This window comes from Patagioenas fasciata, chromosome 17 (assembly GCF_037038585.1).
Source record: "Patagioenas fasciata isolate bPatFas1 chromosome 17, bPatFas1.hap1, whole genome shotgun sequence".
Classification (NCBI taxonomy): Eukaryota; Metazoa; Chordata; class Aves; order Columbiformes; family Columbidae; genus Patagioenas; species Patagioenas fasciata.
In genome coordinates, this window is record NC_092536.1 from 11704538 (window position 1) to 11726995 (window position 22458).

Genomic DNA, 22458 nt, shown 5'->3' on the forward strand with positions numbered 1-22458 from the left:
ATGGTCTCCTATATCAGAGATCATTAAGCAAAAATGAGTTAGTTTGGTCTGTTCAGTATTTTGATTTAAAACCTTCAAAGTCTTTCTCCTTAGGGCGTGGGTCTCACTGTGTTTGGGTCTTTTCCCTACTCCTCCGCATTTAATCACAACATTACTAATGAAAACAAAAAAGAAACTCTAGCTGGGCCTTGCATGATTTAGGTACCAAGTAAACAGTACTTAACAGTTCTAATTGAAGGTCAGTAAATCCCCAAGAGATTAAATGAATCCTGCAGCGAGATGTGTAAATCTCACTGCCTTTTACAGCGTCCCAGCCAAGACCCTGTGCTCGGTTGTGCAAGACTTAATAAATGTGGTATGCACTTAATCAAAACCATTTTGCCACCAAAGGGGCAACGAGTGTAAATCACAATTACTCTTGGCACTAAACTACTGGCACAAAGAGGCCACCGATGCCAAACATCATCAGGGGCTGACTTGGAGCCCCTAGTTAGCTGTCTGGCACTGCTCGCAGCTCTGAACGCCCCTTTTGCTGCTCGGCAGGGGGAAATCCAGATGGGGAAAATAAACTGCTAAGACGGATAGCGAATGCATAAGGGCTGTGCTTCTCTCCATCTGACTCTCTGCTTGCCCTCTGCCAGCTCTCGCCCCAATTTAGTAACTCTTAATAAACATAGAGCTTTGGCAACAGCCTAGCTTTTTGCAACGAAACCTTGTAGATTTAATAATCCCATCAAAGTTTATGTTTCAAATTGTATTTCAGGGTTTAATAGCTGGTGCACTGAGAATACTCTGAAAAACGTCTTGGAGAAGTCGGTTTCTTTTACCGAGGCAGGAATGCAGAGCAGGCGAAGGAAGAGTGAACCACTGATGGCTCCAGATGGTCGGCACCTTTCACTTTCACCTGTGCCTACATTAGCTACCAAAGTACAATTATGGGACACCTCAAGAGTGTAATAATGTACAGAAATAGGTGAAGACAAAGAATGGAGGATCTAACACGCAGCTCCAGCACTGAAGAAGTTCAAACCAGCTACAGAATATCGCATTTTAGCAGAGTAACTCTAAAAGAGAAAGTCAGATGATGTCAAGCAGCTGGGAAAAGACAGGAGAAGGCCAGAGCTGCAGAGATATGCAACAGCTCTAAGAGATGGAAACCCCTTAGTATTCAAAGCCTGTAAGGAAAAAAGAGATCTAGTACTGCTATTAAGTAGGAATACATTTGAGGTTTGTAAAGCAAATTCAACCCCTAATTCAGCTATAATCTCAAAATCTCTCGGTACCCTAGTTTCCTAGTTTCTGTATCTGTTCTGGTAACTTCACTAGATGCTTTTCCTGGCGCAGCAGGTGAGATACACATCACCTAGATTTCCAAGTCTTAATTCTAAGCATTCATTCTGAGGTAGCCACTGTGAAACATGGGTCTGGGATGCATGTGATTAATGGCTCTCGAAAATATTTCAATGGTCCTCCCTGTTACTTATAACGGAACCTATGGTAACTGCTTGAGACAGCCTAAAAGTGAGATACATAGGGCAGAACAGAACCTCACAGCCCGTTTCTTCCTGTATGCGTATACTGTGATCATCAATAGGTTCATGGGCTTTGATTATAACCTATAGGCCAGAAGTCACTAAAAGTAACAGGATGGGGTTGTGACAGAACTCGTGTCAAGCAATCGGAAGAAATCCAGAAGGTTATGGCAGCATTTGATGTCATGAGCACTTCTGAATTGGGGCTTACAACCCAAAATACTTGAGCACCACTGCTCTACACAGTACCATAGTACGGTATACGTGGAACGTTTTGTTGTACACAGGCAACATCACATCTTAGCAGAAAGAAATTAATATTATAAATTTCCTGCACTATGTGACTGTGCTGCACATTGACCCTAAAGAATGACAGGTATTATGTGTTATTGCCTTGTGGAAATCCCTCACCTGTCTAATAGCATCTTCTGTGCTGAACACACAAATCTTTCACCTGGTCATGCCTGGCAGAGATGTCTTCTCCAGACATGTAGGGATAGCACTGCAAACCACACACTCGTCCTCCTTCTCCCAGCCCGTGCACCTCTCAATTCTGTGAAGCTGTTCTTCCCCGCTGACACGCAATTGTGAAACAGCAGCTGATTTTCATTGGTAGCTCATGGGAAGTCAGAAATAAAGGATTCTCTAGCACCATAGTTGGTGGGTTGGGGCAATATGCTTCTCTTCCCATCAGCAAACAGCTCAAAGCACCCAAGCTGCCCTCACACTCCTGCTTTCATTGTTTTCCTTGCCACCTGGCTCATTCTATCATTTCCTCTCTCTTCCACCTCTCGCGCAGTCATATGCTCATTCCTTTATTTTCCTCAAGCTTCCCCACTCTTCATCATTCCCCCTTCTAAAACATTCTCATAATTTTTTCTTCATTTTCCTCCCAACTTGTCCCACGCTGCTCGTTTCCCATTCTGTCACTCTGCACTTTCACTCCCTTTCTTCCCCCACTCTACCTTGTGCTCACTCTCCTTCTCTCCCCCCTTCCCATTATCTTACTTTCCCCTTATACCTTCTTTCCTCTCCTCTCCTCCCCCAGTGCGCCTAGAGCTTGAGCACAAAGTCGGCTGGAGCCTTAATTGCTGCTCCCTTGCCTGACGTCAATCGGAGATGACATCTCCTGCACACGGAGCTGCAGCCGTCCTTTTGCATATTCCCTCTGTCTGAGCGCATCAGGAGAGATGTCACAACCAGAAAGCTAGAAGCCATCGCAGAAGCAGGGAGCCACAGAGATCATTGTGAAGCCAGCATGAAACATTGAGGAGGTTGGTAAACCTCGCTTCCGCAACGGGTTCTTCCAGCGCTTTCTGCACTGCTGGGCTCAGGCTCAGAGCGTTTACAGGAACTGACATTTCTAAAGTTGCGCAGCAATGTTACACCAGGGTTTTTAAACAAAACAAATGTTTGTGTTCAACTCCATTACGGCTTTGTGGCTCTTTGTGGGAGGGTGACTTGCCAGTAATTGAGCAGAGATGGTATTTCACGGCACAGGGGATGCTGAGTACTCACACTGTTTTAGGCTTATTCTTTGATTGTGCAAATGAGATGCTCACAACAGAGGAGAAAGGAACAGTGCAGGCAGCTGTGACAACGTGCTCATGTTCAAGAAGGAGCTTCTGTGCGTGCCTCCCTTCCCCAGAAAACACAGACCGCTGGCACTCCAGCCCTCACTCCCACATGGTTTCTCCCAGTCACTTAACTAAAACAGTTATTACAGTATCAGCATCTTCCCTATCAGCTCTTTCTCATCTCGTCTCTCAGCAGTCGCTATTCAGCTCCTTAAGCCCACTTTAATCCTGCAAATACACTTTTCCCCAGATCTGCAGTCAAGATCCATGAACTACATAAATGCCAGGATGTCCATCTGGGTCACATCAGCACACAGGAGAGAACTTCTCCCACCAAAACCCTCCCCGTAGCTCACGTAAAACAGTCCTAGATCACTGATCCTCAGAAATACTAGGCCCAGTACTCTAAAATGTGTAGGGAAGCACAAACAGTACCGAAATCCTGATGCCCAAGTCCTGAGCAGTATTTCTTTTCTATCATCCATTGTTCACACGCATACTCGGGCACACCAATAGCTGCTGGCATTTTGATATGTTAAAGTAGCGACCTAATGTGCTTGCAGAAAACAGTATTTCTCACCAAATGAGCCAACACTGCAGTAATTATAGCTCCTATATACTGTTTCATGGCTTTCTCGTAATTCAAAACTTCTTGATATAGATTTGATTTCTTCTTCTAAGAGACCACTATGTATCATCTGTGAGTTGAATAGAAAAGTGTTGTTCAAACCTTCAATTTTATCTGCATGCTTCATTTCAGAACTCAGGTTCAAAGACCTAAAGGGACCTGTCCTGTCCACATAAGCTCAGCATCCTTCAAATGTATTGTTAAAATGCGCTATCTCCAAATATGTACAGGAACACATAATGTGCACTCACATATGCATCAGCAATTGCATGTGGTTCACATTATATGAGAGTCAAGAGTGGAGTTCAGAGCAAGAAATTTGCTTTATTTGGTGCCTCTGAGAGATTTATTTTAACATTTTACCGGAAATGGACTGCAACTGTCACAATTTTAAAAACAAGAATAATCAGAATCAGGTACATTCATTTCATTGCTAAAACCATTGAGTGTCAAAATATCTGAGTTTCACTTAACCACCAGACAGCAAGAGTTTATGTTGTGATTTTCAATACATTCATATTTCAACCCTTTAACTTTTCTATGTTTTCTATTTTATAAAACAGGCAATACAGTTAAGCAACAGACCATGCTGTGCAGGCATAACATTGCTAAATACATACAGATCAGAAAGGGCTTCACAGAGCAAGGGAAGTATCCTCAGCACCATGTTCCATATGAAAACACTGAGACACCACGGAGGGAAATCGATGTGCTGTGTGACCACAGGCAAGTTCCGAACTCGTGTTTCCTGGCTCACGAGTCACTATTAGTTCTCATCAGACAGGCACTGAAAATTGCTTCACTGCACAGAGACTTGGGACTGGAGCTCGTGTTTCCAATTGTCTAAGTTTTTAGTGTTTGCCCACCACTACAATCCACAAGCACAGCTTGATCATAAAAATTACTCAAATACAGTCAAAATATTTGCAAAGTACTTGAAGTCTGTTTTATCTAGCTACTAACTAGCTATTCACTAGGTATTCCCCTCCACCTTCAATCTGTTCTGAACGGTTTCAGATGAACTTTACTATTCATAATAAAACTCAGCAGCGGATCTATGCAGTTCTGTGTTACTAATAGGTTGTATATAATCAATATTAAAAAAGAAAATGAAGTAACAATGAAACCCACTACATGAAATGCAGGCATCTCAGCAAAGCATGAAGGAAAAAGCAAAATGACTGGGAGCTACAGCAAATCAGCAGCTCCTAGGGAAGCAGCTAAGGAAAGCCTTTTGCTATGTGTCGGCTCCACAGAGCCCACTGGACTATGCAAGTCAAAATACAAAGGATTAGTAACACATTTGATGTGACTCCTTCTACGGAGAGTTAAGGCCCCAACCTCCTAGGGGGCAGAGATGGTGGAGTCATTTAGCAGCTCTGAATCACTGGCTGAGAATTGTGTGAGTGAACCAGACCTGAAGTTATCTAAAGACTCTGAAACATCCGCTTCGCACTAACCTGGTCGGGGAGATTACACCCAGCAGCGCAAGACAGAACTATTTTCTTCACTGTCTCTTACGTGAAAACATGTGTTGCTCAGACACCACCGTCTCAAATCACGTACTTACACTGTGCTACTGCAAAGCCAAATAAAAATGTAACTGCAATCTGATGGTACACAGCCCCAACTCTTCATTCAATAAAGAGCTGGGCCCAATTATTGTAAAGACCCGATCTTGCAAGATGCAGCCACTCTTCAGGGCTTTCTAAATCCTCCACTAATCTCGCTGACCCCCAGAGTTCATGATCTATAGCACAATTTAAAAATGTCATACCGGTAAGAAATTCAAACCTGCTTTCCCCATTTTAAACTGTTATATGGGACAAGGGCTCTCAGATTCCAGCAGAAGTGTCTGTTAACATGCTATCAGACACAGAGAAGGATTTTCGTAACCTGCTTAAATCCCTGGAATAAAAGCAGACAAGAAAACCAGAGCAAAAAGCTCCTGAATGAATTACTACCATTTCTCGTAAAGAACGCCAGGCTGGTCTAGGAAAAGCAGTTCCAGGTTTCAGAGATAAGGTAGTCAAGTATAAAATAAAATGGAAAAAAATAGTAATAAAGAAAAGAAAACTGAGAATTAAAGAGTCATTATGCCAAATTCAAAGGATGGACATACTGGATGGGCACAAGTGAGAACAGATAGTGGTCCTCAGACTAAAACTAAACATGTATGTGGGCATGTGTGCATGACTATGCACAGAGATTAGTGTACACCACCTAAACTCTACATTTCACCTATACTTCTATGATACAGACACATCTGATAGCACATACACAGCTGTTACAGACTATAGCTACACGAACCTGAAGAGACATTTAAGGAAGGTATGATCTGACATACTGAGGCTGACAAAAGAGAAGAGCAGTAAACTTCTCCTGTACTGGAAGCAAGTGGCAGGTTTATCCCCCCCGTCTTAACAAAAGATGAAAAGTTGAAACTCTGGAAAAAATGTCATCCAGGCAAGTCACCCCCCAAAAAATGTAGTTGGGTCAGTTAAACCATCAGCTAGAAATTCTGCAGGGTTGCATTTCTCAGTGCTTGTTTTATTTAATTTTTATACAAATTAACTAGAGTTTCAAAATAAAACTTCATTTTATGCTAAAGGCAAGCCGGGCTCCATCATGTGTAATGGTTCCTGGGGAAGACAAAAGCCATCACTGCCAATGTCCCCCCTGCTGCATTCTCCTTCCCCATGCTTCATGTGCTGAGCATGGCACCATACGGGGTGGGGTAGCCCCTGGGTCCCTTCCCAGTCCACTTGCTGGTGGGGTGAGGGGCAGACAAGGCCTTGAGTCTGTATAAGCGCTGCTCAGCAATAACAAAAACATCCTTGTATCATCAATACTGTTTCCAGCACAAATCCAACCCACACTGGCTACTGTGAAGAAAACTAACTCTGCCAAACCCAGCACAGAACTACTGTGTGTGCACATGGCTGTGCACAGATGCACAACACACATCTCAGCTTCGGAGTTCCCATAGCTCCAGCTGAAGCTTCTCAACAAGAACTTCTGTTTTCATACTCAGGATGTAGATTTTTGTTTTGACAGGAGTAACCAAAAAAGGAAAGTGTGAAGACAGCTTAAGAGAAATAGTATTCAATAGCACAATCAGTAAGAAGGGACAGACTGTACTGTGTATATTATACATTTCCCTCACCTAAATTCCCTAATTTCAGTGGAACTGCTTCAGAACTCCTCACCTTCCATTCCACCACACAATTCCCTTCCCCATTGCTTTGTCTGTCAGGTTGGGCAGCAGAGATGTGAGCATGCGGTGCCGAACTCTCGCCACCCCACAACACATGGAAGTAACCTTGTGCAAATTAGACTACTTCTGTTGTGTATACTGTATATACGCGTGGACATATATATGTAAAAAAATCTATATACTCATTAAAAAATGTATTTGAAAACATAGTGTTTCTGCTATTCTTTCATAATGCGTTTGCCTCTGACCGCATGTCCAAAGCTTCAGTTACATACTTGGAGAGTATGAGACATAAGCAGCTCTACTGAAAAAGCAAAACCATCAATTCTAGCTCATCATCCTAGCCGATCATTCTGGCCTACCATATTCTCCATGGTTTAGCATTTAAGCAGTCAGGGACCCTCACCTTGACCTGAGCAATGGTTCGATGTGAGTGTCGGACAGGATCCAGATTGCTTCCGACAAGCTATGAACGTGTGTTTTGTGGAGAACCAGTTGAATACCAGGTGGTTGATCACCAGAGATGTTCATGAACCTCCTGCTTTTCTACAGAGAAAACAAGGTAGAAAAATAAAACCAGATTAGTTGTGGTTTTTTTTCATTTTAAAATTGCAACCTACTCAGGGACAAAAGAGACAGATGTGGTCCTATGCAAAAGTAGTTATTACAAAATCAATAGTATGAAGGAAAAATATCCTCAGGTGGGGCAAGGGAAGGAAGAGATTCTTGAAATAAGCAATTTCCATGTCATGGACAAAACATTTCAAAGACTTGAAGACCTCTGTATTCAGGAAGGGGGTGTAGGCAGCTGCACATAATACAACCTAAAAGTAGAGAAAACATATCTGAACAGTATATTTAAGTTTTACTTAATTAAGTTTTACTTTAATTTTACTCTTTTTTTTTCTGACTGAGATTTTGAAGGGTGTTAGGGAGAATCCTCCTGTGCCAACACTGGACAGTATTACTTCAACAACAACAAACACATCACTGTGGACTGTACCGTTTGCCACATCAGGTCCAAACTATAGTCCACCTAATGGAATCTGTGACCTTCCGCAGTATCCAATAACTAAGGGCAACAGAGAAACGTTACATTAATTAAAATAAACAGGCTTAAAGGGATTAAGAAGAGCAGATGCTAAGGCAGGGCTCATCCATTGCTGCAGTAAAGGTCCTTGGGTTTAGTATCTCCACTACCACCGCACTGAATGCCCCAGCTCAGGAGAGAGAGAGACATATCAGCACTTAAAAGTGCCATTAAATATCAAGTCTTTGTAGAATTAAGGCAGTTTGTGCCATGAAACACTTTAGCACATGGTTAAACTCATGATTTTTCCATTTGTCTTCCGTGTTTTTACTGCATTTGGAAGACTTCTGACCAGCCATCAACATGGGCCACACTTCCCTCAATTTTCCATCCCTGTTCCCAAACTCCTCGTACATACCTGACCGGTGCCAGACACGGGTCTGTTCAATGACAAGCACAAGGCCACAGCAGATACCGAGACTGTCCTTGCCCCTTAGAACATGTATTCGAGAAACACAGCAACCTCACTCCCTTTTAGCCACTAGATGTATCTGCACCTGACCCTGACAGAAGCCAAGAACCAAGGTTTCAGACTGTAACAGTATTAGTGTGTTCAGGTGTGTGTAGATGCATATCCATGAGGTCGTGGATAAAAATTTGTGAGACAGCATATTTATGTATTCACTCATGCATGTCTACACGCAAGCTACTCTTAGTTTATTCCCATTAATCTCCAGCAAAAGCAACACTCTATACACAAAGGATTCTTGTAGTCCTAGATTTTTGAGTAGACAAAAGGAAATCTTCACTAATTTTGCCATCTCAATGCAAAATACAGATTTGAAATTTTTCACCTGATGTGAAATAAAACAGTTTATTATGTCTCCATCAATGGTGATCATATGAAATGTCAACCTCCTACCATCTCTCTCCTCTCAACCTCCCTACTCCCCTCCCCTCCCCTTTCTCGCCCTTGTTAACCCCTCCCCGGCTCCTCTCCAGCTCCCACTGTCCCAGACAGAGCAGCTAAAGACATTAGCTGACAGACACAAAAGGCGGCAGAAATCAAATAAAAGGCAAACGCAGCAGCCGCAGGTCAGCCTTGTATAAATATTTATGCTGGAGGAAGGCTCAGTGCCTGAGTAATGACCTTGTGGCTGGTATTAATAGAGATAATGTGAGTTCGTAAAGGCATGGTGCCAGAGAGAGGGAGAATTTGGAGGGTTATAAATCTGCGTCAGGCTGCAATGCTAGCTGACCTTTACACTGCTCGCTCTCCTGCCTTCTATCTTTCCTTTTCTTTCTTTATTTCAATCAGAGAGAGATTGGTAGAGCACATTACCAAGGGGAGGAGACCCAAAACCCAAACCATTTGCACAAGAGAATTTAGATGCAAGTCGGAGTTCTCTCAGCAACAAAAAGAGTGATGAATCCAATAGCTGCAGGTTTACCTGCATGACGCAGACCTGCACGGACTCTCCCACGCACACACCCATGTGACACTCACAACTCATTGTCAGAAGCATGTATTTGTACTTTCTACGACTTGTCTGAATTCATGTCTATACATACTCGTATCTATATATGTAGACATCTATGTAAATACACATATATACAGAAACACTCGGGTACCATATACATATCTGTCCACAAAAGTAACATGCACTCCCTCATATAATAGGAAGGACACAGAAGTTGGAGCTGCAATTTTATGAAAATCTAAGCCTACATCAAAAGCTACAGAAGTATTTTCTGAATTTCTGCCACATATAGATCTGCAACAGGAGGTTTCAGGAGCTAAGGGTTTCATTGCCAACAGCAGATGAGTGTCCCAAACATCTCTGCAGAGAAAAGTAGCTGTGGCTTCTTCACTGCAGCTTATTCAGCAACGATAGTACCTGGGCATCCAGGCCCCAGTACGAGCGCGGCCTTTGCTCGCGATACTGAGAAATTAAGTCGCTTCCCACATGAACAGTGGAGGACCAGAAAGTATATCTTAAGCTGCACTGAAATTTCCCACCCTGGTATCAGAGATGAATAGGAATTGAAAGACACACCTGCAGGACTGCGCTGAAAATCTGATCACAGTAGGTCTAGCAAGAAAATCAAGCTGATTACTGGAGCAGCAGAAAAAGGAGAGGTAGGAGCAAGCTTTTGATCCAAGATACATCAACATAAAGCACTGCTGGCCCTTACTAAGAGCTACTCCTGTTGCCACCGAAGTTCTAGTGGAAATCTCCAAATTATCATAAAGTCACTAGGACTGAGATCCGAAACAGCCACAATTCCCTCTTGGGTGAGCATTACTGGGCCATTAGTCTTGAGTCACTAGAAGATTAACCCTTTGGCTTTCATCATGTATCATGCCATCTGTGCTTCAGTCAGGCACCCAGAAATGCATGCTAGAGGAAACAGGAGCCTTCAAATTAAAATTTAGGGGGTTAAAAGACAGAAGAGAGAAGATAACAATTTTGTGGGTTTTGCTGGCTTTCCTCTGTAACACTTGAGTAAAAAGAAAGCGAGAAACCACAGCAAATGTGCATAAAGTTCCATTTGGTAGGCACTTAGTCTTTAATATAGATTTATGCCTCTTGGTATTTTTCTTCTGAACAAAAACCAGCCGAGCTTATTAATATTTGATGGAAAAGTCATTTGGTAGAAACAGACTCCACAATCTTTTTAATTCAAGCATCTAGATGACAACTTTGTTATTTTATTGTACGCTGACTCCGAGCTGGACCCGGGTTTTGCTGGGTCATGTACACAATAAGATACAGACAGTCTGCAGTGGGGACAGACCACGCAGTGCTGGTGGGGTGGAGGTCGGCAGGTAGGAGCCCTTGAGACTCTAAAGCAGCACTGCAGCAGGAGACTGGATTGTGTAGGATCATTCTGAGGCCCAGCAGGTATCAGATACCTGAGAAAACATTTCGAGGTGAGGGCAGGTTGAAGAGACACCGCTGACTTCCTGAGAGAGACAGCAGAAGGCAAACAGAACCATTGTGGTCAAGTAAAAGAACCAGAATTAGCTCGGCACACGGTTCACTTATTGAAGAATTACTGCTAACATTACTGACAGTATTTCTGTCACCAGAATCACCTAATCCCAGTTCTATATTTGCAATATGGGTATTTGCCTCAATTTCCACATAGGCCCCCTCTAAGACTCCTGGAGCTTCTGTTCAGTTATACTCTACACTAATGTTTTTCATTATTGCTGCACTACATACAGATATCTTGAACTACTGTGGCAGAATAGTGTTAACAGGTACCCAGAATATAAAAACCCAAACTGTTACGAAGTCTCTCTCTGTCTCTCTTTTAATAAAGTTATAGGATTAGAACACACAAAACAAACTCACAGCACACAGGCAGTCTATTTTGCATTTCATTCTATTTGAGTTTCATTCAAACTTTTACACCGAAACCAAAAATCAGTTTCAATGATCTTGAGCCTTCTGAAAGAATAATACATTATCAAATTCTTGAGCCATATTTCACCATTTGGGACCCTGACTTTTTTCCCTAGGAGGCATTTGCTCCATGTATGACTGGTTTTGATTTTTGAGCTGTGCTACAACCACCCTGCAAGCCAGAATTTGCAAGATCTTCCCTAAACATGCAGACATTCCTAGCCCAGGGATATTTCAAGAAGTTACTGCCTACATAGATGTCTGTGAAAGATCTGGTTCTTTGGTTGGTATATAATATATGGTTAATGCCTAATTAGCCCATTCATGGATAATTCATTATTAGTTATTAAGAAAAGCAAGAACAAACAAGAGCTATATGTTAAAGCTCTTAAATCATAGAACTAAACACGTCATACAAAAAGGAGAATGCATGATTTATTCAGGAAGGCAAACACAGGGCCAGGCGACCAGTGGGCAGCACAAAGCACCTCCAACCCAAGAAACCGAGCTTGTCAATCACCCCAGATATACAGCGGTAAATGCCGATTAACAGGCTAGCATATACAGCTGCTTTAGAAGAAAACAAAGGTTTGTGGCTTAATGTTGTCTCTTTGGAATAGGTCTGTGTAGAAGTGAACAGGATTGTAATGGAAAATCAGAGTAGCCCCCCAGACATTTCGACTGAGAGGCTGACACGTCAGAACATCTTAATGGAATGTTTAGGCACTCTATGCTCAGTACTACCTATATTTTTTGGTCTGAAAAGGAGACGAATGTCATCAATAAAGTCTGCTGCACCCTAGCATGCATACAGCAAGATAAAGACACAACACATTATTCACGGACAAGCATCATCAGTGGATGTACACAGTAACCTCTGAACACTAGATCCCTCTCAGCAACATTATTCCCCCGTACAAATAATTCCAAGTTAATCATAGTAGAGATAGGAAAGATATCCCATGACAAAGGGTCATCTCTTGTATTATCCAAGTGTTTTATGTAAACTGAAAGAGCTCCAAGAGGAATTTTATGAGCTCAATCCCACATCACCTCAAAGCTTGAGATCAGAGTGCCACCCCAAAACGCATGTTTGACTTATTCTGCACCTAACTCAAGTCAGGACCTAAGTGGCTGCAAAAAACTCTCCTGAGCCTGTTGCATAATTTCTGAACCCCACCTTTATTTGGGCACACGAGTTTTATTCATTTTTGGGGATGGATGTTTAAGCAAGTATTGCTGAGGTTTCTTCTCTGCTGTTGAACTATTTGCAAAAGGACTGTTCCTCAAGCAAAAAAACCATCCCTGAAGATCAATAAAAGTTTCTCCAGCAAATTTAGGTAACTGCTACATATCCCAGAACAATGAACTTTTTCCATAAATCTCCAGGAAGCAGAAACACCTCAGTATTTCAGTGACCTACTACAGAACACAAATTCAAGCAGAAAGCAAAGAGAAACTAGAAGCAAACTGTACAAGGCTACTCCTATAGGCAGACACGTCTCCATATAAAGTGGTTGCTGAGCAGTTTCAAACAATGAATACATTCCTAAAATATGTCTACTTGTGCATAATTCATGAAAAGAAACAAGCACTAAATTCATTGGATAAATTGTGGACTATGAATCGTTTGCCCTACTCTAATTATAATTCCATTTCAGCCTACTAATGGCACCATAAACCATTTGAGTTTCACCCTTGTGGTTTATTGCCTCATTAGTTCTCCTTTGAAGTAATTAATGCTTTGTCAATTTACCTGAATAGAGCTCCCATGGTGGCTATGGGTCAGATCCAACCAACTCTGCACCCAGCAGACCTGGAACTTCAGCTCAAGTGGAAGACCTGAAGCTCTTTGGGACTGAGGTTTTCTATTTTCTTGTCCATACAACACCTATTGCAACAGGCCATACCCACCTACATCACTGACTACAATTTTTTAATGCTACAATAAAATGTACTTACATTGAGGCATGGATTACTGCATTCACAGGACGATGTCAGAGGATTAATTGTTGAGGGGGGTGTCACGTTTCAGCCGGCACTTTGCAGCGATATGATTGTTTTCGCTCATAAACCCTCTCATGTAAACAATAGGCACTAGATCCTGGACTGGTTTGTCTAAAGTTAATACCATAAGCTTAGCTTCACTGAAAAAAAAACCCTCTTTACCCATTCCTTTCATTTCCTCAGCTTGTCAGAGAGCTCCCTACTCTGCCTGACAGAGGGGAAGCCCAGGCTTGGGCACACAATATACTTTCAAAAATTTAGCAAGCCCCATGGTTGGATTCAAACTGGACCACACGTGAGAAATTCAATAAACATCATTTGTCAGAAGCCTTTGTCGGCTCACAGCTGTATTTATTTATAGGCTCCCTCGTTATTTATAGGCCCTTGTGCTCTATATAAAACCTTTGCAAAGGAGAAGTGGTCATGATGCAGGGGCAAGGGAAGGCCAAGGGTTCTATTGCTTATACCAAAACCAGAGTCTTTTTTTTAAGGAGAACAGACAGCTGAGTGTCTACTTCATTTCCCAGTCCCTTCGTGTGGACAGCAGAGCCAATAATTGTCAAAGCCTAGTCAAGCTACTTCCAGTTTAGTTACAAAACACTACACCAGTTTAGTTCTCCAAACCTGGCATGCTGTGGACTCCTGACCTCTGCAGATGTGACCTACTAGAGGATCTTCTCATCCAACATACAGGAATTTCTGTACCAGAACCACCTCCCTGCCATTCAGTTGATCAAACCTTCCACCAGGTGATATTAAGGATGCAAAGCTCCACTGAGTTCATCGTGTTGTGAAGGATAAAGTAGCAGAGCTCTACACCGTCTGCTTATTACCTGTTTCACATCAGACCCCTGGATTCAAGCTTTCAAATGCACTGCCAATGGACCCCTCTACATGCTGAAAGCCTCCATTACTCTAACTTCTAGGATACTTTAATATTTTATAGCATCACTGTGTGTTTATAATACTTACTAGAGATTAAAACAACTCAAACCTACCAAGTCTCCTAATTAGAATTAACACTAATCAGATTAGTGCACTCGGACTTTAGAATTAGATTACAAACCTCCCTGACTCGAGAGTTTCATTCATGCTGTAAATTGGAATCCAGATTAGAACACTTAGTTTCAAGTTCAGAGAAATGTTTTAGTTTTAGAAGATGTTTAATGAAAGCCTAGTGTTTGGTTCTGTTGAGAATGGTTTATCTTTTTAATGGGGGAACCAGAGCATAAATTAAAAGTAAGTAAAACTGATATTATATTCTACTAGAGTTCTCAGCATACTCCAGTGATGTTCTGCCTCTTTTTCCAACCTGCAATCTCTTATTAGTGAGACAGGTTTTGCAGCAGCATTATCATGTGTTTGATTTCTGACCTGGTAAAAAGGAGTCTTGGGCAAACAACAGGGCAAAAAAAGAAGAGGCCATAAGTACTTAGTAAGCATTCAAAAGTACTTCAGGAAGCATTTCTTTACAGAGAGGGTGGTCAAATACTGGAACAGGCTTCCTAAACACGTGGTCGATGCCCCAAGCCTGTCGGTGTTTTGAGAGGTGTTTAGACAACACCCTTAATACACGCTTTAACTTTAGGTCAGCCCTGAAGTGGTCAAGCAGTTGGACGCGATGATCACTGTAGGTGCCTTCCAACTGAAATATTCTGTTCTACTTGCAAAATGCGTACGCTATACAGAAGTGCCCACCCACAAAATGCCGATGACTGCGTATGAATGTGGGGAAGGTCATTTGTGTGGCAACTCACACTGAGCAGTGAGGTTTTGAAATGGAAAATGCTAGTAAACATCACTGTCAGAAAAATGCATCTTTCCACAATCACTGAACTTTCAAATAGATGCAACCATAAAAATAATAGTAAATGATGGTGAAGCCCCACATGTGAATACATTTCTATTCAAATGCTGTGTGGATTAATATTATATTTAAAGGAAAACGATGCCCTCTTCATCCAGTGGGTGCATCTATACCTAAACATGAAATTCTACATTTTTCAAATTAAGGTTAAAGACAACATAAGCCTGGTCATTTTTTTCCCAGCACGATATCAGCTACATGATCCCGAACATTTAGAGCAGGGGTGTCAAACTCCTTTTCTCCAGGGGCCACAATCAGCCTCGTGGTTGCCTTCAAAGGGCTAAAAGTAATTTTAGGACTGTATAATGTAGGAGTAGTTACACATAAATAACTACATACTGCTACATACCACTTACTCCTGATTTAGAGGCAGGGTAAGATGGGCATTTCCCAGACCTTCTCTTCACATTACACCACAAGGAAGGTTAAGGGCCCAAAAAATAAATTCTAACTGATATATACACACAGTCCCCACGCATAGTATTTAATTTTGCACACCCACAAAGAATACGTAATACTTTATAGTTCTTTACTTCAAAGAGTTGGATTAATGGTACAGATCAACACAGCCTTATTATAGCTCCATTTACAACAAATCATACCTGCTAAGGAACCAACACATTAATTAATCAAACATAAATTTATTTGGGGTTTCCACTAAAGGTTATGTACTAGCTTGAAAAACGAGGAGGACACAATAAAATAAGGACACAGCTTTCATTCTCTCACCAAGTATTTTAAATCCTGGATGCCCTCCTTCTTATATGCATTTACCGAGTATAGAAGCTGTAACAGAAAGAATATTCTTAAATAGAAAAAAACGCTAGCTCAAGATACACTCCACAGTCTGTACTTTATAGGATCAATGAAGAAGCAGCAATTAAGTTACAGAACAAGAAAATCCTTTATGCTCATCAGTAGATGTACCATTTCTTAAATAGGCTGGTGGCTTGCATCGTAACATATCTAAGTCCTTAAATGCCCCTGAAACAGCAGCTGATAGTGCGCAAAAATTTAAAAAAAAAAAAAAAAATTGAAAAGACACTGTGGTTTGAAATACCCTGATCTCAAAACGTGGACTTGGCCTCGGTGAGTTACACAGTAACCTGGGTACCGGCGGTACAGCCAGGCGAGCGGCTCCTGTGTCCCGATGTCAGCCTCACCTAAACCCGCAGCAGCTCCACTGCAGGAACGGGCAACGTTCCAGATATATCCTAATGAGACTAAAATCGTAGACCTGCCTTCTGCTCAGAAGCTGTTTTGGCTTATTTTATATACATCCCATTGAGTCTGAATTACGTCTCCCTGCCATTCCCTTCTCATTAGACTGATTTCCATGAAAACAGAATCTTTGTTCCTTAAGGATTACGGATTTCTCTCTGGCCAAAATACGTCAAGCCTTGTTCTTCTGGAAACTTAGTAGCAGCTCCTGCATTCCCCAGGGCTTGTATCCATTGGCAGAAACTGGCAGCAACACACACACATTCTTTGGCCGGGATGTGGGAGGGCAGGAGCACTCTTGGAAGAATTACTGGCTGGTAAACCTTCATGTTATTTTTGGCAGGTGTGCATTTTGCTGAAACAAAAGGCTTAAGCAGGAGCAGCGTGGCCTGTGATGTTACATGGTAAGTGAAATATCAGAAGGCCTTGGCATGTTTGTTCAACAGTAGAAAGGGCTCACTTTACAATGCTCGACTCTGGGCTTGCAAACAGCACAACACAGTTCTGCGTGAAGGGTTAGAAAGCAGAGACACACATCCCTTCCATGAGTTTCTGAATCCGAGGTGTTCGCAGCCATGTCCAACAGGAACGGAACACCTGTACTGATGCAACCGTACAAACATGGCTTCCCCACTTCAGCAACCTAGTTTACATACACTGCTGTAAATGCCACCTAATATCTATATTCTCCGTAGTACAAATGCTGCTCCCAGACCGAACCTTTGGGAACAAGTGTGGCACTTTCCATCACTAACTTCCAGCAACTGCCCAGCAGGACTCTTCACACAAGCTTAAGTATGCAGAGAATTAAGGATCACCCTCTCCTGTACTTGCAAACCTAATGTGTAAATTCACAATTACAGCAATTTCAAAGTCAGTCATTGGTTCCTAAAACCAAAGAGACAACTAAACAAAAAGCAACCAGGAACTTCGGGTTCCAAAAAGAACAAAGTGGGCACTATTTTCATTTGCTTTCTCTTTCCTCAGCCACTACCACATTTAGGGAACGCACTTTCAGGCTGTTCTCTACCATGATGAAGACTGGAAATATGACCCTCTAGTTAATGATAAGGTTTTAATGAAATTCCAGAACATGACACACCCCAAATACTGAAAGATTTAATAACACTAAGGGAGATGCAAATCTAACGTCACCTTTTCCTGTCAAGCCAGAAGAGATGGACTTAGTTTTATTTGACCTGCATACCCTGCAGGGCAATTAAATAATTTTGCAGACTGAGTACTGTATAAAACCTACAAGACAGAGTCACAACTGAAATTACATGAAGGTTGTATACTGAAAGATCTGAGCTTGGGGCTCCAGCAGCAACCTTGTTACCTAACTTTGTCTCCTCCTCACTTAAACTACTGGGAGGAAAAGGGGAAGAAAGAAAACAGGACAACAATGTAAGAGGAGCTGGAAACAAATGCATTAAGGTAGACAGTATTACTGTACTACTGTTTCCACCACGAACTGTTGTCTGTACTCTACCCCACCAGGGGAATTAAGCAGCTTAGATAAGAAGTGAATAATTCTCCAGTGGAAATGACAAGGGCAAAAGGAGGCAGAACGCAAGAGCAAGAGCTCAAGCTGTAAATTCAAGCTGCAGGCAGCTGCCAATGGATTTTTAATGACCCCCAAGGAAGTGGCCACTGTTTGAGGTCTTCTTTTAATGATAGCAATTGCCACTCATCAGTGTATGTGGTCACGAGTTTGTTTACCTGTCAAATAAATAACGCTACTTCCTGATTTTATTTGTAATGGTACAGGGACTTAAAGACTACTAAGGTGCTTGTTATCCAGCACATTAGATGCTGTCACAGATTATGCAGACATGAATACTGGTTTTCTGGACCTCCTTATCCTGTGCTACTCACATTTGAGGTCTCTAATACTCATTTACTATCAAGTGGCCCAATTTCATGCTTCATCTTTCACTGAAAACTAACAACAAAAGGTCCATGTCATCAGTTAGAATAATTCAGCGAGGGAAAGTAATCAAACGAGAATGGAAGGCAAGACAATCAGCAAAACCTTTTGTATGGAAGGAAAACTTTCCTAACAAGAAAGATAAATTAATACTGGTGTTAAAAAAAACAATGCTTTTCATAGCCAACTGAGATCTGTGAACTGTAGGGAACCTGTCCTTCCTAAAGACACATCTTCTGTCCTCACACTTTCCCCGTGACTAACTGCAGTCTCTTCCTTGAGGACGTGGTAAGAGAAATTAGAGAAGCAGAGCCGCTTAGCAAACAAATCGTTAATATTCCCCAATCCTAGAAATGTAACTGCATTAGGAGGAAGGAGGACTACACAATCCATGTTTCTGCATATCTAAGTCCAGATTTTGTAGGAGAAACTCCAAGCAAAATTAAGATATCCAAATCAAGTGAGGAAAGAGGGCAAGTAGAGAAGGACTAGACTTCTAAAAGTCTATCCTGGAAATGAGAAATCATAAACACTTGAGGGAGGAAAACATACTCATAAAGATCTCTTGAACCATTTGCGTGTTTTGTAGCACACAGAACTAAGTATTTTAACATACTGTAGTTCCAGCCACTACTAGTTATGCTATTTAAAAAAAGAAAAGGCGTACTGACATTGCATTTATTTCTTCCTTTTCAGCATCTTAATTTTAATCTAGCACTTGTTGCTGGAAGAAAGCAGATGAAAGAGTTAATTTACCTCCACGTTAAGCCAGCCTCAAATGCAATTTTTGGCAAAGGTTTCTCAAGAAAACTGTTCAAGGAAGCTGATCCAGCAACAGAAAGAACTTGCAACCAGTTAGTGTCATGACACCTCAACTAAGTCAGAGACCCCTTTGTCTAAAAAGCTGGAGTTCCTTTTGTCTGAAAACGCATACGTTTTCAAAAGCAGCAAACTAATTAAAAGACAAATTCCTTTGAATTCATCAACCCACATCATGCAAGTCACTTCTTACCTATCTCCTCCCTAAAGCTGCTCGCAGTATTGCTCACTGTAAACTACATGAAGTCCTCTTAGATACAGCTTTGCAAAAATTCACCTCTCCCAGGCTTGTCTCCTACAAGCAGCTGAGAAGACACTCACAGACATGTCATAGACTGCTATATTAAAAATACTTATAAACCTGTATTTACTGGAATCGGTAAGAGGTAGGTACCCGATTATACTCAGAGAATTAGGCTTCCATCTGCTGACTGTTAACAGGAACAAGGAGGGTCACGTAATAGAGGTCCCGCAAAAGCAGGATCCCTCACCTGTCTCTGTCTCAGTCACGGCTTCTGCTGACTCTGCGGCCACATGTGCCTCCTCCAGCATACTAAGACACTTTGACCTTCCCTATGCCTACTTCCAAATGACTTCATGAGGCATAAAGACTGTCATTAATTGCACTCATTTTAAATTCTAGGAAGCACAGGAATTGCAATTAATGTCTAACAATCACCAAAGAAACCTTTTGTGGGCAGATGTGAAGACCCAGACCATCATGAAATGCTCATAATAATCCTTTATTGTGACAAATGGCACAGCACTTGTGTTGATAAGTATCAGGTGTGCAGAATAGTGCAGGAGAAGCGTGTCTCTTGGGACACCAAGAGGTGATTCTACAACTGTTGGAAGAAATACGAGAGGAACAACACAAGTGGAAACTCTCTTGGCAAACCTTGAATTTAACCTCTGCGAGTGTGTTTGCTTTGCCCGAGGCAAGGTGGCAATCCTGCCATTTCCTTGCCTTGCAGGGGTGTTAGGCTAGTTAGTTCACGTCTTCAGAGTACAAAGTAAATGCTGACTATTATTATTGGCGCGTTACGTCCTACCAAGTCTCTCTGCTCAGTAGGATAGGCAACCCTAAGCGGAAAATTGCAAATGTAACAGCTAAAAGCTTATTCACTTTACAAGTTACCTCAATGTTTTTCTTTTCAGCTGTCAAACTGCTTTATAAGAAGCAGTTCATCTAAGCAACCCTCACCCTTTACAATTTGGTTTTGTTTGCTTCCTAAGCTGGAAACGGGTGTCTCTTGTCTTTATTTCATTTCCAAGTCAAGCCTGAAAAGAAAAATGCTTGTAGAAAAACATATAATTACTGGATCTGATTTTCATTTGAACTTTGATTCTTTCATATGGTACCAACAACTTTCCAAATTCAATGAAGCTAATGTAATTACAATTTAGATGGAAGAACGAATGGGAAAGTTTTTGAAGGGCACATGTATGATAGACTGTACAACCATAAGAGAAAGAATGTACTTACGGGATTGATACAGTCATTGGAACTGTAATATATGAACGAGCTTTCCTGAAGAACCCAGCCTCCATTTGGGCATTAAAGTAAGTGGCTAGATTTTCAAAACTCCCTGGCTTCCACCATGCTGAGCAATTTTGATTATCTGGCCATAAAAATGTCTCAGTGAGAACTGCTGGGTGCCAAGCACTTTTGGAAATCTGGGCTCAATTGTGGGCTCTGAGCATTTAAGAAACCACTAGCTCCAAATGTAAATAGCGGTTACATGAAGCAATGGGTGAGAGGCATATAAGAAGCATAATATGTGTCTTAAAGTATGTACATTTTCTTAGTTTCCCTTAAACGCTCTAATTTGCATCCTCCTCCTGCATGTTACCATGTAAAAAGACATAATCATGTTGCAAATCTTTCTCCTGAAATAAAAAACAAACCTCAAAATTAAACTAAAATGTGTCATAAATGCTTTTTGCTTCAACGTGTAGTCTTTCAGGAAAACTATGATGATGCTCCTTAAGAATGTTCTGTCTATCTTTATGATGCAGGATAGTGCCAGCAGAGGATAAACTTAAATACCATGGCAGGAGGAGTCATTAAGTGCTAGATTATGAAGGACCGGGTTCATAACACATCTGAAAGTAACAAATTCTTTCCAAGCCCACAGAAAACACAAATACAGAAGAATAATATGATTAGAAACAATGAACACCTGTGCCTAACGAGACAACATCAAGACCTGCGCCATTGCGCTTTTTAGCTATGGTAGGAGTGCTCGGATTTGCTTTGCAGACAAAGCCACCTGGTTGTTTCAGCTATCGAGTCAGCACAGCCCAGCTTCTCCAAACAGATCTGGGAATGCCAACTGTTTCACTGTCATTTAAACACTGCCTTGGCCATCACGGGCTCCTGCGAGTCCCAGCAAGCACTGCTCGGGGAGGCTGTGCAGAACACGGCTGCTTCGAGGCTCATTCACACAAGTGCCCTGTGATTTTATGGAGTGTGTCCCTCACTGAGACCTTGAAGAGAGGACTGAGCTCCCTAACGCTCCTGAAAACCAGGAGGATCAGCTCACAGGACCGCTCTGACCAGCAGTGCCGCTCGGGGAACGTTGGTACATGCTGATCTGCAGAAAGAACCCATCACAAAGGCATTTCAGCAGTAATTACTACCATATTGGCCCACTCTCTGCAAACACATTTTCCACTAGAAAAACTTGTTTGTGGGTAAGGAAAACGCTACGAGGAGTTGTGCCCCTCAGCCTCTGCACAAGTGCCTGTTCTATCAGCACTCATGTAGTCTTACTGATAAGGCTCTTTTGACACTGAGCACTGTGTAAATAAACCAAAATAAAAATGCTACCCCATGATCTAGATGACAAACTGCATAAAATATTGTGAGTACTCAAGGAAAAATAATATCTGAAAACTATTCGTAAACAACCTATGAACTGAAATATATTCATATGCAACATTTTTTAGTGTTTTCCAATGACAAGCAGAATAATATAAATGCTTACAGAGTATCTATAGACAAATTTTGCCAGCCTTATGTAATCCTTTTTCTTAAAAATAGTTTTTCCAGCTTAATTTGCAGCTATATTACAATAATGCTTTACCTAGTACCACTATCTGTAATAGTTTAGGAGAAAATGAACAAATATCTTGAACAAATATCACCTGATTCAAAAAGCTGCAAGGTAAACAGTTACAGTTACTTTTATGAAGAGGATCTTTCTACTAATCC

General features: G+C 41.6%; 1 long non-coding RNA gene across 2 annotated transcripts in view; it reads right to left on the reverse strand.

Moving 5' to 3' along the window:
* Positions 1 to 22458, reverse strand: part of LOC136109381 (uncharacterized) — a 48518-nt gene that overhangs the window by 10981 nt on the left and 15079 nt on the right. For both annotated transcript variants that reach the window (XR_011741698.1, XR_011741699.1), the window contains one exon: positions 7361 to 7500. This is a non-coding gene — a long non-coding RNA (uncharacterized lncRNA). The remainder of the gene's footprint in view (positions 1 to 7360; positions 7501 to 22458) is intronic.